At 40.3% G+C, this 15376-nt stretch overlaps 1 non-coding gene across 1 annotated transcript; it reads right to left on the bottom strand.

The window, feature by feature from the left end:
* Positions 1-1030: 1030 nt before the first annotated feature.
* Positions 1031-1134, bottom strand: LOC130038460 (small nucleolar RNA U13). The gene has a single exon (XR_008794698.1). It is a non-coding gene; the product is annotated as a small nucleolar RNA U13 (small nucleolar RNA).
* Between the last annotated feature and the right edge of the window lie 14242 nt (positions 1135-15376).

Here is a 15376-nt window from a genome sequence, read left to right on the forward strand (position 1 = left end):
CTAGAATAGGAGAAGGCAGACTCCCTCCTTAACGAGGGAGTCTGGTGCTTTTTCTGGATAGGTGGTATCAAGATCTATTGAATTGAATTGTATTCAATTTTATTATGGTGTAGAATTTGTTCCTTTCTACTCCCCCAACTTCGACTCACAAACACATCATTATTTGGTACAGAATCTTAATTGATATCAGAACATTTTTACTACCAAGTTTGCAAAGATCACACATGCACACACATTTAGCGTAGGGGTCAACTTTCTAGAACCCATTATTCATCAAAGGATAAATCTGAAAGGAATCTTGTATTTTCTTCCCAAAATCTCCATTATTCCAGTGAAAAAACAATGAGGGGGTTTCTAAGCTTTTCAGCATCATTCCTTTTCTACTTCATGCTAAGTAGCCAAAATTAAACATAATATTATGTGGTAAGCTTCTAACCGTGGACCAATTGTCTTGGTCTCTGATGCTACTGTCCTTGGGTATTAGTCTCATATTATGTTTCCTTTTCATATTTCACAAATGAGTCCAATCATTCTATGTACGACTCTCTTCTTCTGACTCATTTCACTCAGCATAATATTTTTCATGTCCATTCATTTATAAGAAAATTTCATAACTTTATTTTTCCTAAGAGCTACACAGTATTCCAGTGTGTCAATGTATCATAATTTCTTCAATCAGTTGGAACATTATGACTGAAATCAGACCTTCATCAGCTTTTTGGCTCTGTATCTTATGGTGATTCAATTTTTTAAAAAAAAGTAACATTTTGAAGACTACTTCTAAAAACCTCTCCCCAAAATAGCATTGTCCTCTTAGAAACTTAGTTTAAGTGCCATCTGATAACCTTCTTTAAAAAAATAGATTGTAACAGCATTTGTTCAAAATACCATTATGCACAATGGTGAAAAAATTGAAAATTCCAGAAATTCAGATCATGAAAATAAAGTATCAAGTTATTGGATGGTATTGATTAAATAATAATGCCAATAAAGTCAACAAGGAGAGTATCTTACAATAATTATTTTTTTAAATCAGATGGATATTGTGCCAAGTGCATAACAGGATTTAAGGAAGGCACATGTCACACAAGCATGTGAATGCCCTGACATTATTCTTATGAACCGGAAAAAGATCCTCAACAGTAAACCTTAAATGCTCATTTTCTTTCAAATTCTTAGACTATTAATCCTAAATAGCTATAGACCAAACATTTTTGTAGCACAGATTATACTAGTTAAGTGAGTGATTACATGCACTCATTACAGAGAAACAGTAACATCTGGAAGTTTTGCATCATAGTTAATGTGGAAATTTATGTGGTGGGATATTTTAAGAAAGAAGCCGCTTCTTGGTGTTTTCCTTAATTCCAAGCAGCTGACATCATGCTGTGCCTCTCTATAAGGTAAGTTCTCATTTTGAGGAAAGATACAGTAGCAAATGAAGACTTTAGATTAAGTAATTCTAGAATAAGATGGCATAACAATTAAAAAGGAAATGCCAAATTATTGACTGCCCTCAATATGCCAACCATCTAATATCTGTATCACAAGTTTTCCAGAATCAGAACACATTTCTCTCTGGATGGAGTGAGAAGTAGAACCAGTGGCAAGTCTATTAAAACAAAGAGAATAAGAACCACACTTTTGAAAATAACTTGAATAGCAAGTGAAAGAAATCCAAGAATGCTAAATGACTTCACAAAGCTAGGAATTTTCAAGTGTCAGACCCAGAATATTTGGCTATCCACTCTCTTGAAACAGAAATAGGAACAACTGTGTCTTGGTTGAGACACTTCTGACTTTTTTTTCTCCCTTTGTGCTTCATTCTAACTAATGCAAATGGTACCATAAGTACACAGTTACTAAATCATGTTGCTCATGACTCAAATATTAAGTTATGTTTGACTCAGGAATACTTATAGTGTCTTCCACTCTCATGTATGTGAGACCAATGTGAATGATAGAAATTGAGGTTATATTATAATGAAACTAAAACTACTTAAAAATTTTCAAATTTCCATTTCATTGTCTCCCTTTTCCAACTGTTTTTTTAAGTACCTATTATTTCCAGAAGTTCTACTGATTTACTTATTTATTTGAAGTTCTACTGATTTTAATAGAAATCAGCTCATTGTATTCTTACCACAAATCCCTGAATGTTTCTCTGTTTTGAAATTCCTTCAAACATCAAGTCAGGGTCAGCTGCTATTCTCACTTTACATGCTCTGGGCACGAGTCTATTTAGTATAAGATATGAACATGTGTATGTCCTAAGTATCTTTATCTAAAAATTATATAATCACTAATTTCCTAAAAATCTTTATCTAAAAATTATTGTATCACTAATTCAGGACATATAAAATATTTTTATGGAATTTTTAACAAAGTCTGAACTCAGATATTGAAAAGAGAAATATATGGAACTTTTAATATGCTTTTACAATTTATTAATAGAATGACATTTTATTTGTGACCAAATATGAAAGTAAATCTATCAGACTTTGTGAGTTTCATGGATACTAAAGATTTAAATTTTTTGTTATTCTTATTGGCATTTAGATCTGGACAAGCATATATATATGTATATATATATATATATATCATAATGAAAATCAGACCACGGAATAATTTTGTGTGTGTGGTAAGGAATATGACTACTTTAAATTATGTACTTGTAATACTTATAAAATCAACCTTTTAGAATAAAAGTCCAATACTTTTATTTTAAAGTATATAATTTAATATTTTTGTAATTTTAAGTGGAATTCTTACTAAGATTACACACGACATTTATGTTTGCGTGTAATATTGGAACTTTGAAATAATTTAAATGTATAAGAACTGACACATTACTTGGTAAGGTATATGTAAAAAAGACACTTATGGGTATATTTTAAAAGTATTTAAAGTGTATTTAGTTTGTAAGTGAATAGCACCAAAATTTATATAAATGCAATGTAAGTGACATGATATAATAGTTAAACTGAGCTCCCACTGGAAAATAAAATAGTCTTTTCAACTTTCAGTCTTTGACAAATGCTTGCTTTACCCCCCCCACCAAAAAATCAAAATGACCTTTTTTGTCTCTAAACCTCCCTTCAATCACCTACAAGCATTCACCCAAGGATGCTGGATAAGGCACTCATAGCATTGGATTATGCACCCCACATCCCCTAAGCTAAATTGTATAGGAGGCTGGACAGTGTGGGGACTGCACAGCTGGTCCTTCAGCTCAGCAATGATGCCCAAGTTTTCTCTAGGTAATAATTACATGCCCATGGACCAACTTCCCATTTGGGGATGTGTAGTAGGGGAAGGGGTCTCCAAGTTTGCACACATTGTACTTTTGAGTAAATACTGTTTCTGCTCTGGCTTTAAGAGTGTACTTAAATGCATTCTTCAAGGGCACTTATACTAGGTGTTTGCTACCCCTCTTGACAAGCAGTACCTCACTCCGCTGGTGTCAAAACAACATATGTTCAGCACCTTGTAGTTACCAGGGCACATGCTCGTTATTCAGTTGTTCACTGATCAGTTTTAAGAACTTTCCACCTGCTTGTAGATGGCTTACATCGCCTTTAGCCAACACACTTTCCAGTATGAAATCACTGTTCTCTGCTGGCTTGCGTCTTTCTCTGTTGCTTTTTCTCACAATCCTTTCTTGGAACCTCTTTTTTCTCTCTTCCCTCATGATGTCTTTAGTCTCCTTCCTCTCCTCTCTGTCAACTATCAGTCACGTAGCATGGCTTCACTTCTTTAAATTCAAGTGACACTCTGTCTTCCTAGCTGAGGAAAATGACTGACATTGCTCCCAAAAAACATCTACTTTCACTATAGAAACAAAAATGTTCTGTCTTAACATGAGACCACAAATCTAACTGAAAAGTTGCAAATATTGGAAATATGTGTGCTTTAAGAGCAAAGAGTACCTGTTGGGTAAATATGGAAGTCAGTTCTGAAGAAAGATTCGGGCTCAGCTCTGATATCAAAGACAACCAGGAAGCCCCAGAGTCAGTGCTATAATGATATGCATAGTTTTGTGACCCCACTGCTCCACTCCTGAACAACAGAGACTTTCTAAACCTCACTCTGGGAAATGATTTCAATGATGATATTTACAAAACTGTTGGTTTTTGATCACACAGTGAGTTCCTGTGGGAAGAGCATTCTCTAAAATACTAGAGTTATCCATCAGAAAGTGTGACTCTGATCTCATTGATCTAACTGTGGCACTGTAGCACTGTCCTCCAGTTGTTCATCGATTTGCTCTAGCGGGCCCAATAACGTCTCCATTGTGAGACTTGTTGTTAGTGTGTTTGGCATATTGAATACATCACAGGTAGCTTGCCAGGCTTTGCCATGTGGGCAAGATACTCTCGGTCACTCAGGTTCTCCGAGAGGGGTGGAGGAATCAAACTCGGGTCGGCCAGATTGGCTGTGTGCAAGACAAACGCCCTACCTGCTGTGCTATCGCTCTAGCCCATTGATCTAACTAAAGTGCTCTTTTTATTTTTTGAATTGTTTTATTTTATAAAGCAGTTCACAGTATTTCATTATATTTAATATTCAAACACCAATCCCACCACTAATACACCTTCCCACCACCATATTTCAGATGTTTCCATCCCGAATGCTAATCCCTGCCCCAAAGCAGAACCGAGATCATTTATTTTGTATTGTTTGTTATGAAAAATGGCTGAAAATGCTACAAAAAAAGTATCCTTAGAGGAAAGAGTGTGGAGACTGTTGTGTTTCATCCAGGGGCCATCAAGCCCTTCTATAAGAGATCACTTAAATGTTGTTAAAGGTTGAGCCTTATATGCTTTATATAAATGTATATATATATATATGTAAAAATGTATATTTCCCTCTAAGATTGTTTGCCTCCTGCTTTGAACCCTATCAAATGTGGTGTGGTAATCTTGGAGTATGGGTAGGGTGTGTGGTTTGAAGTATGGCGGCTGTGTGGTCCAGGAATAGATTCACTCCTGGGTGATGCTCTGCCTGAGCACGTGAAGAGCGGCCATAGGCATGGTGGCAGCTGAATTCTGGAGGGTTTGGGATGCCAGGATTGGGTTCTTTGGGATAGAGAAGGGTCTTACCCACTCCCTTATGGGGCTCCCCAAGTTGCTCTTTTCAAAGAGTTCTTCTTTCACAAAAGATACCTTTGCATGCCTGAGGTGCTGAGTTTGATCCCCAGTCCAGAATAGTCCTTCAAGACAAGAATGTCATGGTATGCTTCCCTTCATCACCCCTGCCTGAGGGATAACTGTCCACCCCACACTCCCTGAGTATTTCTGGGAGTCACTCCTGAATCTCAAGCACCCCAGCTACAGAGGGTTACCCTACCCAAAATTAATCACCTGAGTTTTTGTAAATTTATATGTATAACAGAGAAGCATGTAAACTCTATGTTCAAGAGAACATTTCTCAGTCATTATTTATAGAGGATATACTGTTCTTCCCAATCCATGTTTCTGCATCCCTCTGAGTCAAGCCATAGGACTTAAAAGTTCCCAGGAAGTTATCTTTTCCACCACAAAAGTCATGTTATCATTAGCTAAGTGTGTGTCCCTGCAGACGTGACACCACATATGGGAAGCTGGAGGGAGTTTATTTCTGTTGGTCACCCACATTCTAGAGTGGATCAGAGTATGTTTCTTTTCCTGCCAGATGTATAAGCAAACGGGACTTAAAATAGGATCCTCAAGTCCCACACACATTTCCAGGGTCTTGGCCGTTGATGGGATTACTCAGTGCCAGGGGGCCAGGTGGTGGGTGTGACCCCTGCCTACTGGGATTTGGAGGATCTGGGTGGAAGATGCTCGACTCCAGTCCGAGTAGACTTGGAGATCTCAGCCCCGGAACCCGCGTGGCTTTGTCCCTCTGCCAGTACCTTCATGTGTGCGGAGAGTGGTCTCAGCATGGTGGTGGCTGGTCCTGGAGGTCTTCGGCTGCCGGAGCCCTGGTCAAGGCGGGGAGGAAAGCTCAACCCGCTCCCCTCCAAGGGGCCTTGGCGAGGAACAGCCAAACCAAACAAAAAAAATTAGCCCCCTCCCAAACCAAACAAAAAAAATTAGTTCTATAATATGCAAATAGGAATTACAAATCTTAGGAGCTGTTAGACAATCAAAGTGCAAAGTGCAACAGTACTTTGGAAAGGGGAGAGAGAGAGAGAAAGAGAGAGAGAGAGAGAGAGAGAGAGAGAGAGAGAGAGAGAGAGAGAGAGAGGATGGGGATAAGGCACTGGCTTTGCATGCATCAGACCCACATTCCATCCTCGACATCTCTTATCATCCCCTGAGCACCATCAGCAGTAATTTCTGAGTGCAAAGCCAGGAGTGCAAAGCCCTGAGCATCATTGGGTGTGACCCAACAACAAAGTAATGTTACTGTGGAAAAAAATTAAGAGACTATACCGACTTCCTCTCTTCATAACTCTCAGCCTTTATACCTCTGCTGTCTACTGGGGAACCATAGACATTGCCCCCATCCAGCCCCAGGCAGACTGGCAAGTAGATCAAGATCAGGGGTCCCAACTGTGAATGTTAAAGCAGATTCATACTTCTAGCAAGTTTTAACTGAAAGAGAGACTTGGTTTCCTAGATTCTCCAAGGTAGTCATTTTCCCAGAGCAGACCTGAATCGCAGGGGAGTGAATGCAATTCCTTTCTTGCCTCTGCATCCAGGTATTATCTTTGCCCTTCACAGGCTGTTCTGCACAGTCCAAATCTGAGGTCTGAATTTGGAACAATTTTTCCTGTTAAAAGTCCCCTCATAGGCCCAGCTAAATGTCAGGGCTCCCACAGATGTGACCTGCCCTGACTCCTCTGAGTCAAGGGTGAGATCTGAGTATGTGCTTCTGCAAACTTTTCTCTTCCTTTGATCTTTGTGGCTAGTTTTCCAGTCAGTCCCCACACTTGGGACAGCAGTATTTTCCACTCAGCCTCTGCCACTCTTAGACAGAGATGGACATTGGAACCTATCTGGAACCGCCATCTTCACCTTGAAATTGGGATAGATAGAGGTGACTCACCGAGCTGGAGCACAGGCTTTACATTCAGAAGACCCAGGTTCAATCCCAAACACTGTCAGGAATGACCAGTGATAACTGAAGTGGGAGTAATCCCCCAGCACCTCTGACTGTGAGCCCGAACCAAAACAAAGACAATGAGTCCTTGACCATGAACATTCTCCCCTGACCAGACCCTTTCAGTCACCTGACTCCCCCGCACTCTCTGAAGACACCATTTGTCTTGTCCTAGCTCACGTATTCCTCCATCCAGGCCAATCCACAATCTGTCAACCCTCCTTCCTAATCAATCCATAATACCTACTTCTCAATTCTTTTATTTGCTTCTAATTGCCTTCCTGTCAGATTCTCCCTCCACACCTACACACACTTTTCCCACTTTCCTTGAGACCCAATACACCTTTCTTCTCTGCAGCTAGTCTTTCCTTTACAATGAAGCTAATATAGGTGTCATATTCCATATCTATCCATTATCTATCATCTGTTATCATATTTCCCTATGTTCTATGTACCACCTATATACTTATCATCTATCTACCCATATACCTTTCTATCATCTATGTACCTATGTGTCTATTATGTATTGGTGCTTCATATATCATCTATATACCTATATTCCTACCTCTCTACCTATCATTCATTGCACTTTTATTCAACTAGGAATGCCTTGATCTTTTGTTTTTTGCGTTAGTTTCGGGGCCACACCCAGTGATGCTCAGTGGTTAATCCTGACTCTGCACTCAGGAATTACTCCTAGTGAGATTGGGAGCAATATGTGGTGCTGGGAGTTGAACCCGAGTTTGCAACATGCAAAGCGAGGCAAGGCAAGCACCTTATCCACTGTACTATCTCTCCAAGCCCAGGATGTCTTTATATTTACCCATGTAATCTTCAGTTTACATTATAGGAAATAATTTAAGCTTCAGTTTTTTCATTATAGGAAAAACAAATTATTGCATCCTGTTGTAACAGCTGTCCTCACCGGGGCCCCTTAGAGGGGGGCGGGTTGAGTTTTCCTCCCCACCCCGAGCAGAGCCCTGGCTGCCGAAGACCTCCAGAACGAGCCACAGCCATGCTGAGACCACTCTCCACACACATGAAGGAACACAGCAGAGGAACACAGCATGTGGGTCCCGGGGCATAGATCTCCAAGTCTGCTTGGATCGGGACTGGGCCTCCTCCACCCAGATGCCCCATCTTCCAGTAGGTAGTCATCACACCCACCAACTGCCCCTGGTGCCAGGTAATCCCACCCACGGCCAAAACCCAGAGACTATAAAACCCAGCTCCTGGAAGTATGTGGCTGCATTTGCAGCTGCGTGACATCTTATTATCTAATTCTTACTCTGGAGAACCCAGCAGGGTACCGAAAGCATCCTGCCCGCACAGCAGAGTCTGGCAAACTCCCTGTGGTGTACTCAATATGCCAAAAACCAGTAACAATGATGGGTCTCATTCTCCTGACCCTGAAAGAGCCTTGAATATGGTACTTTCTAAAATCTCAAGGGCTACGACAAAGGAGATGTTACTGGTGCCTGCTCAAGGAAATCGATGAACAACAGGATGAGCGTGATCGATCGTGATCGTTGTAACAGCTTACACTTCCATGAAATCTCAAATCCCCTCTTTCTTTCTTGAGATTGACCATCTGCAAGTCTATCTAACTTCCTCCATTTTCAGGGCTATCTAGCTTCCTTCTGCCCTCTCCAGTGTTCAGCTGATACACACACCCCACACCCCTGTAATAAAATTGAGAGTAACTTGAGCAAAGCAAATGTGATTTCTGGCCCCTGGAAGGAGGATGTGAGACTAGCAGGCAATTAAGGTTCGTCTTTTTTTTGAGCTCAGGAAGCAGATTTTATCTGAGTCTTCCAGAGGGACAAAGGCACTTTCCAAGACAGTGAAAAAGTACATGTGTTAAACAGTCACCCTTTCCTGCAGGTTTGCTTCTCAGATTCAAAATCTGTGTGGATAATGCTCTTCCAGACCCCTTCTTAATTTCTCCTAGGCAGCAACAGGGAGAACTTTAAAAAACTATTTCCAAGGGGACTGTGTATGCCAAGACCATATATGTCAACTCCATTTTAAACACGTTACCTTAATTGTAAGTTAAAAATGGAAAACTATTCTTCAGCTAACTGTGCCATATTGTCTCCAATTCAGTCTTCTTTGTGCCAAAGAGGCATTTGGGGGAATGTCATATTCTTTTCCCTTCACTAACTTTCTCAACTTCACCAAATTTTATTCCCTCCATCATCATTTCTCTTTCCCACAACCCACTCATTAGCTGCCCCACTGCCACTCTCTTAGAAAGCAGTGATATTCTAAATGCAAGGCCAGGAACCTCTCATCTCCTCATTGTTGCCATCATCCTCCTGTGGATGATGGCTTCTCCTTACACTGAGCACTCAGCTCTTGATGACAGCATTAGCTGCTCTGTAACTCCTATATTGCTTTTATAATGAGGTTAGTAGGCTTGTATATCCACTAACTCTATCTCACTACAATCTGCACAACAGCTCAGGAAAGGAGCTTGGGGCTTTCCATGTCAGAAGAAAGAGAATCAAGACGTGGACAGATGACTTACTTTGCCTATGTAGATCCGGATGATTTAACTTGCCTATGTAGAATTGATATTAAGCTCCAATCTGTATCACCCCAGTGCCCAGGCTTTAGTCATCAGCAAGACAGGCTTGGCATCAAATTGCTGTTTTTCTCCCTACTCTACTGCTGCCTCTCTAACTTCTTTTTCCATCTCCTATTATCCCAATCACCACCTCCAAAACATAGAAGGTCTGTTTCTCTTTATGGTTTTCCAACTCTCAACACAGTGAACTCAGCTCCTTTGCCCTTCACATTCAGCCATGCACCAGACCTTATTGCTGCTCACAGCACAATGATTCCTATATGCCATTCTGTTCTCCTGGTCTACTGTCCACACAAATCATCTTTATTATCACCCAGAATCTGTGCTCTTTCAGACATCTCCACTCCCTTCCTGCATATTTTCTGCACAGATGACTTAATTTCTCCAAAATGCTCATCCCACAGTAAAGACCAGTCTGGAGATCCCCACTTTGAAATAAACAAGTTTTCTAAAATACTTTAGGGCAAACAATAAATACTAGAATATTTTCTAAGTCAGTCTGGGAATCATCTTTTTTCCTCAAAAAAAATGTAACTTTGAAAATAAGATCTCAGCTATTTTGCAAAGTTGCAAAGCTTTTGCAGAACTATTTATAGTAGAGTTAGTTTACTTTATAGAAAACCAGTAAGTGCAATGAACTTTTTTTCCTCCCTGGTACATAAGATAACACAAAGGAAATGCTTTAAGAAATCTATATCTAAGCTCTGTTGTATATTTTCCGGGCAGCTAGGGAAGGCCCCAGTGGCTCTCGCTCATGGCCTGGGTTGGGGTGGTCTCAGGCTGCTTGCTCATCAGGGACAGCCCATGCCATGGAGCAGAAGGAGGAGGATATTATATTATTTGCAAAATAGGATCTATTTTCTCACTAATATCTAATAGGAGGATATTATAATATTTGCAAAATAGGATCTATTTTTCTCACTTCCCATCAGGTTCAAGGACAGAAACACCACCTGGGGGTATTCCCCTTCTCCTTGTCCAGTAACTTAATTAACACCTTAATTAGCATCTTAATTCTACTTCTTAATATTAGTTATTTTGTATGGACAGCAAGAGACATTGAGGCTTGTAGGGTGGCTCTCCTGGGAACATCTTGCCAAAGACTCAGACTACAGTCCTCAGGCCAGAATAATCTTTCCTAATCCTAGCAGGGTCCGAATCTAGTTATTACTTTTTGTATCATGACATAATTTATCCATGACCATGCTCTTAACTTACAGTTAAGCATTATGGCACATTGGCCAGGCTCATTTTGATGCCAGAGTAGCACATAGCTCACTGCTTGCCCTGAGTTTCATCCAGTCCCTAGTCGAGACTCTGCTTTTGGGGTGCTAGGAAGTAAGGGCAGCTGAGGCTTAAGTCGAGAAAACAGATGTCCAGGAGGTAAATATTATTCAGAATTAATTAACTCCCACATTACAAAAGCATAGCATTTACTGTCTTCTTGTGTCCATACAAAAAGGGTATTGCTCTGAATCAACTATGCAAAGGACTTAAGGAGAAGAGAAAAACAATATTTATATGTTAGCAGAGCACAAAGAAGCAGTTACAAATACACACAGAAGGATGGGAGCACTGTGATGAGAGTAACCCAATAAACCTAAGCTCCCTTCTGCAAGACAGAAAGGACAAACCAATGTTATCCTACATTCCTTAATGGCCATGATCCAGAGACACACAAAAAAATCTCTGAACTGAACATCTCACTGCAGAGATGTTTCTGGACTTTAAGCCAGGCTGACTTCACCAGGGTGCCTCGAACAGAGATAGGCATTGTCCCTTTACCTGCCCCCTAAAAACCTCAGTGGCTGCCAACTTCTAGAACCCAATGAGAAGTGCAGGTATGTGGGTTCAGTGATGGGAAAACTCCATACCTCAAGGAATAGGGGATAGGCTGGTCCTTCTCATTTCTCCAACCCATGGGACTCTGGAGGTCATGCCCACAAACTGCTTCCTGGTGCTACTAAGCTCCTTAACGACCATGATCCAGAGATACACAATAGACTATCCGAACCAAGCTTCTCACTGAACAGATTTCTCCAGACCCCAATTATCTAAAATTTTAGAATTCCAGAAGTTCTTGCAGCCGTGTGACATCTTACATTATGCATAACAAGCAATACAGAAGAGAATATGAGGGAGATTGTCTGCCATAGAAGCAGGGGAATGGATGAGGTGGGGGGGATACTGGGGTGGTGGAAGATGTGCACTGGTGGAGGGTTGGGTGATTGATCTTTGCATTACTGACCTCAAATAGGAAAGCTTTGTAACTATACCTCACGGTGATAAAAAAGTAAATCAATTAATCAATCAATAAATAAAATTAACATTCTGAGTAAAAAAGTAATGTGGAGTTCATGCCCAATTTAATCAGCTTAATCAATTACTAAATAAATAGCAGTATTCCTACATTTAAGAAAATAAGAAATATATATATAACTTAGCAATATTATCTCAACACTCGTCCACATCAAATATAAATTCTTTTTTCTCAGAACTATTAAAACAGTTTCAGTATCCTGTTGGGTTACTTACTAAACTTTTACAAACACTAAATACTCAGATGATTATTTTGACTTTAATTAATTGGATAATTACTTAGATGGGGCATCTATTTTCTGAAACACTCTCACCTCTTAATGTGCCAGAACTGAGAAACAGAAATAGGACCTTCTCGGGAATCACAAAGTGTGGCTCCAGGCATGCAATTAGTGGCTTATATTCAGGTGTTCCAGGAGTTTGCTAAAAGTTTTGCTCCTTTAGTTCATTTAAAACCACATCTTCACAGGATCTCCTAGTGCCACTGACTGGGAATTTATTGTTCAAGTATTCAAGTTAATGTTTTATTGAGAAATCTTACACATTATTCTGCATATTTTCTGAAATATACCTAAACCTATGCAAATTCATCTCTGAGAAGAAAATGCACTCTTTATGTACTCATCCACTAAAGAAATATTCCTAACCGTAAAACAATTTTTCACATAGCCTCTCTTGTGTTGAATTGTAAATTACATGGATCCTAGATGTACAATACTAGGACTTTTGATATAAACCTAAACCAGGATGTGTACATTCCCGAAAGTTCTATCTGTATTCATTATATTTCAAGACTAGCAAATTCCCTTCCTCCAATTGTGACCAATTAAAAACATAAACACTTTTTACCTCTCAGTGGTTGCAAGGGCAGGAGCCTGAAAGTGAATTAACCAGAGAACTTTCAGGATCTCTTATAAGTCTTCTGGAGCAGGTGCTACTTTCAGGATATAACCCAGGGATGAGATAGAGATAGAGATAGAGATAGAGAGGGGAGAAATAGAGATGAGCATAAAAGAGAAAGAGAGGCATAAAGAAGACAAAAATTTGCAAAATATGATCTATTTTTATAGAATCTATAGTCTCAAAAATGAGAAAACATACCATCATTGTTTTCTTGTTTTATTGGCTGCAGACTAAACCTGGAACTATGTCGAAGGGAATTATAGCAAATTATGGCTATCAGAAGCCAAGAATTGTTGGAGTGGGGGAGATGTATCAAAATAGTCAGTCTCAGCTGCTCTCTGCCTCACTCTCTGAGTTCTTTAACCCTAGGGCTGGAGCGATAGCACAGCTGGTAGGCGTTTGCCTTGCATGCAGCCAACATGGCCGACCCGAGTTCAATTCCTCCGCCCCTCTCGGAGAGCTCGGCAAGCTACCGAGAGTTTCTTGCACCTACGGCAGAGCCTGGCAAGCTCCCCGTGGCATACTCGATATGCCAAACACAGTAGCAACAAAGTCTCATGATGGAGACATTACTGGGCCCGCTCGAGAAAATCGATGAACAATGGGAGGACAGTGACAGATGCAATCTACCTGCTCTAAAACCTCATGTAAATAATAGTAGTTAGTTTTTTTTTGTGGGCTGGAGCGATAGCACAGCATTTGGGCATTTGCCCTGCATGCAGCCAACTTCGCCCACCCGGGTTCGATTCCTCTGCCCCTCTCAGAGAGCCCGGCAAGCTACCGAGAGTATATTGCCCACACAGCAAAGCCTGGCAAGCTACCCATGATGCAAATTTGATATGCCAAAAACAGTAACAAGTCTCACAATGGAGACATTACTGGGCCCGCTCGAGCAAATCCATGAACAAGGGCAAGACAGTGCAATGCTACAGTTCTTTTGTGCCTGACTTTCTTTACTTGGTATACTTCTGAGGTTCTTCTACAGTGATAGTTCTTAAGTTAATATCTATTTATTGCTGAATAGAATTCTGTCTTATCAGATTTTCCACACTTATTTGCTTCCCTGTTGATAAACTTTGAATTCTAATTTACAGATATTGAGAGGCAACAAAAATATTCTAATAGGAATCTATTAAGGGGTTTATGAGCTCCTTTTTCTTGGGAGTTCAGTGAAAAATGAAACTGCAGACTCACGAATGTATGACTTTAGCTTCCATAGTTATCATAGAAATTCCAAGCAGCAATGTTAAAAGAGGATAACTTGGTCCACGTCAACAATGTTTCATGATCTCAGGTTTGTCTTGGATTTCAGTCAATCTAGCTAACAGGAAATGGGCTTTCAAATGTCCAAGAATTCCACTTTTAGATATCTACCCCAAGAACCCAAAAACTCTATTCAGAAAAAAAATATGCATTCCTTTGTCCATTGCAACTCTACTCACAATAGCCAAAATCTGGAAACAACTCAAGTGTCCAAGAAATATTACTGAATAAAGAAACTATAGTACATATGTACAGTGGAGCATTACTTGGCTAGACAAAATCATGGAACATGCTATTATGTGGATGGAGTTGGACTGTGTCAAGCTAAGTAAAATTTGTCAGAAGAAAATGGAAAGACACAGAATGATGTCTGATGTATGCAGATATAAAAAAAATTATAGTGAATAACTAACACCCAAAGTCGACAGAAACTGTGAATTGGTCCTCAGTAAGAAGCTTACCATGTGAGAGGGGGCATCAAGGTTGAGGACACCAGGACAATGGTGGAAGGTAGCTGACAGTCAAAAACTGACTGTATATAAATTAGAACCAAAAATGTGTGTGTTTTTCTTGTGTGTATGTATATAGCACAGCAGGTAGGGAGTTTGCCTTGCATGCAGCCAACATGGCTGATCCGAGTTTGATTCTTCCGCCCATCTCGGAGAGCCCGGCAAGCTACTGAGAGTATCTCGTCCACACAGCAAAGCCTGGCAAGCTCCCCATGACATATTTGATACACCAAACACAGTAACGACAAGTCTCACACTGGAGACATTATTGGGCCTGCTCAAGAAAATCAATGAACAACGGGAGGACAGTGACAGTGACAGTGATGTATATGGGTTCAGACAGAATCTAAAATGAGAAGAAAAGAGAAACATAGGAAATATTTGAGCAACTGAATAGACTTGGAGAAAAGGAGGAAAGAGTTTCCTGGAAGAGCACTTAGGTGATTTGTAGCAAATTAAGAGCTGCTTGCTCAAAATCCCATTGGAGGTAGTTTGGAAAGGGAGAAGGTCAGAAGTAAAGAATGCTGATGAGAAGTCAGAAGTCTGAGTCAGGGATGTGACTCTATTTTTTTTTCTTTTTTGGGTCACACCCAGTGGCATACAGGGATTACTCCTGGTTCATGCACTCAGGAATTACTCCTGGCGGTGTTCGGGGGCCCATATGGGATGCTGGGAATCGAACCCGGGTCGACCGTATGCAAGG

Source organism: Sorex fumeus, unplaced genomic scaffold (assembly GCF_029834395.1).
Source record: "Sorex fumeus unplaced genomic scaffold, SorFum_2.1 ptg000006l, whole genome shotgun sequence".
Taxonomy (NCBI): Eukaryota; Metazoa; Chordata; class Mammalia; order Eulipotyphla; family Soricidae; genus Sorex; species Sorex fumeus.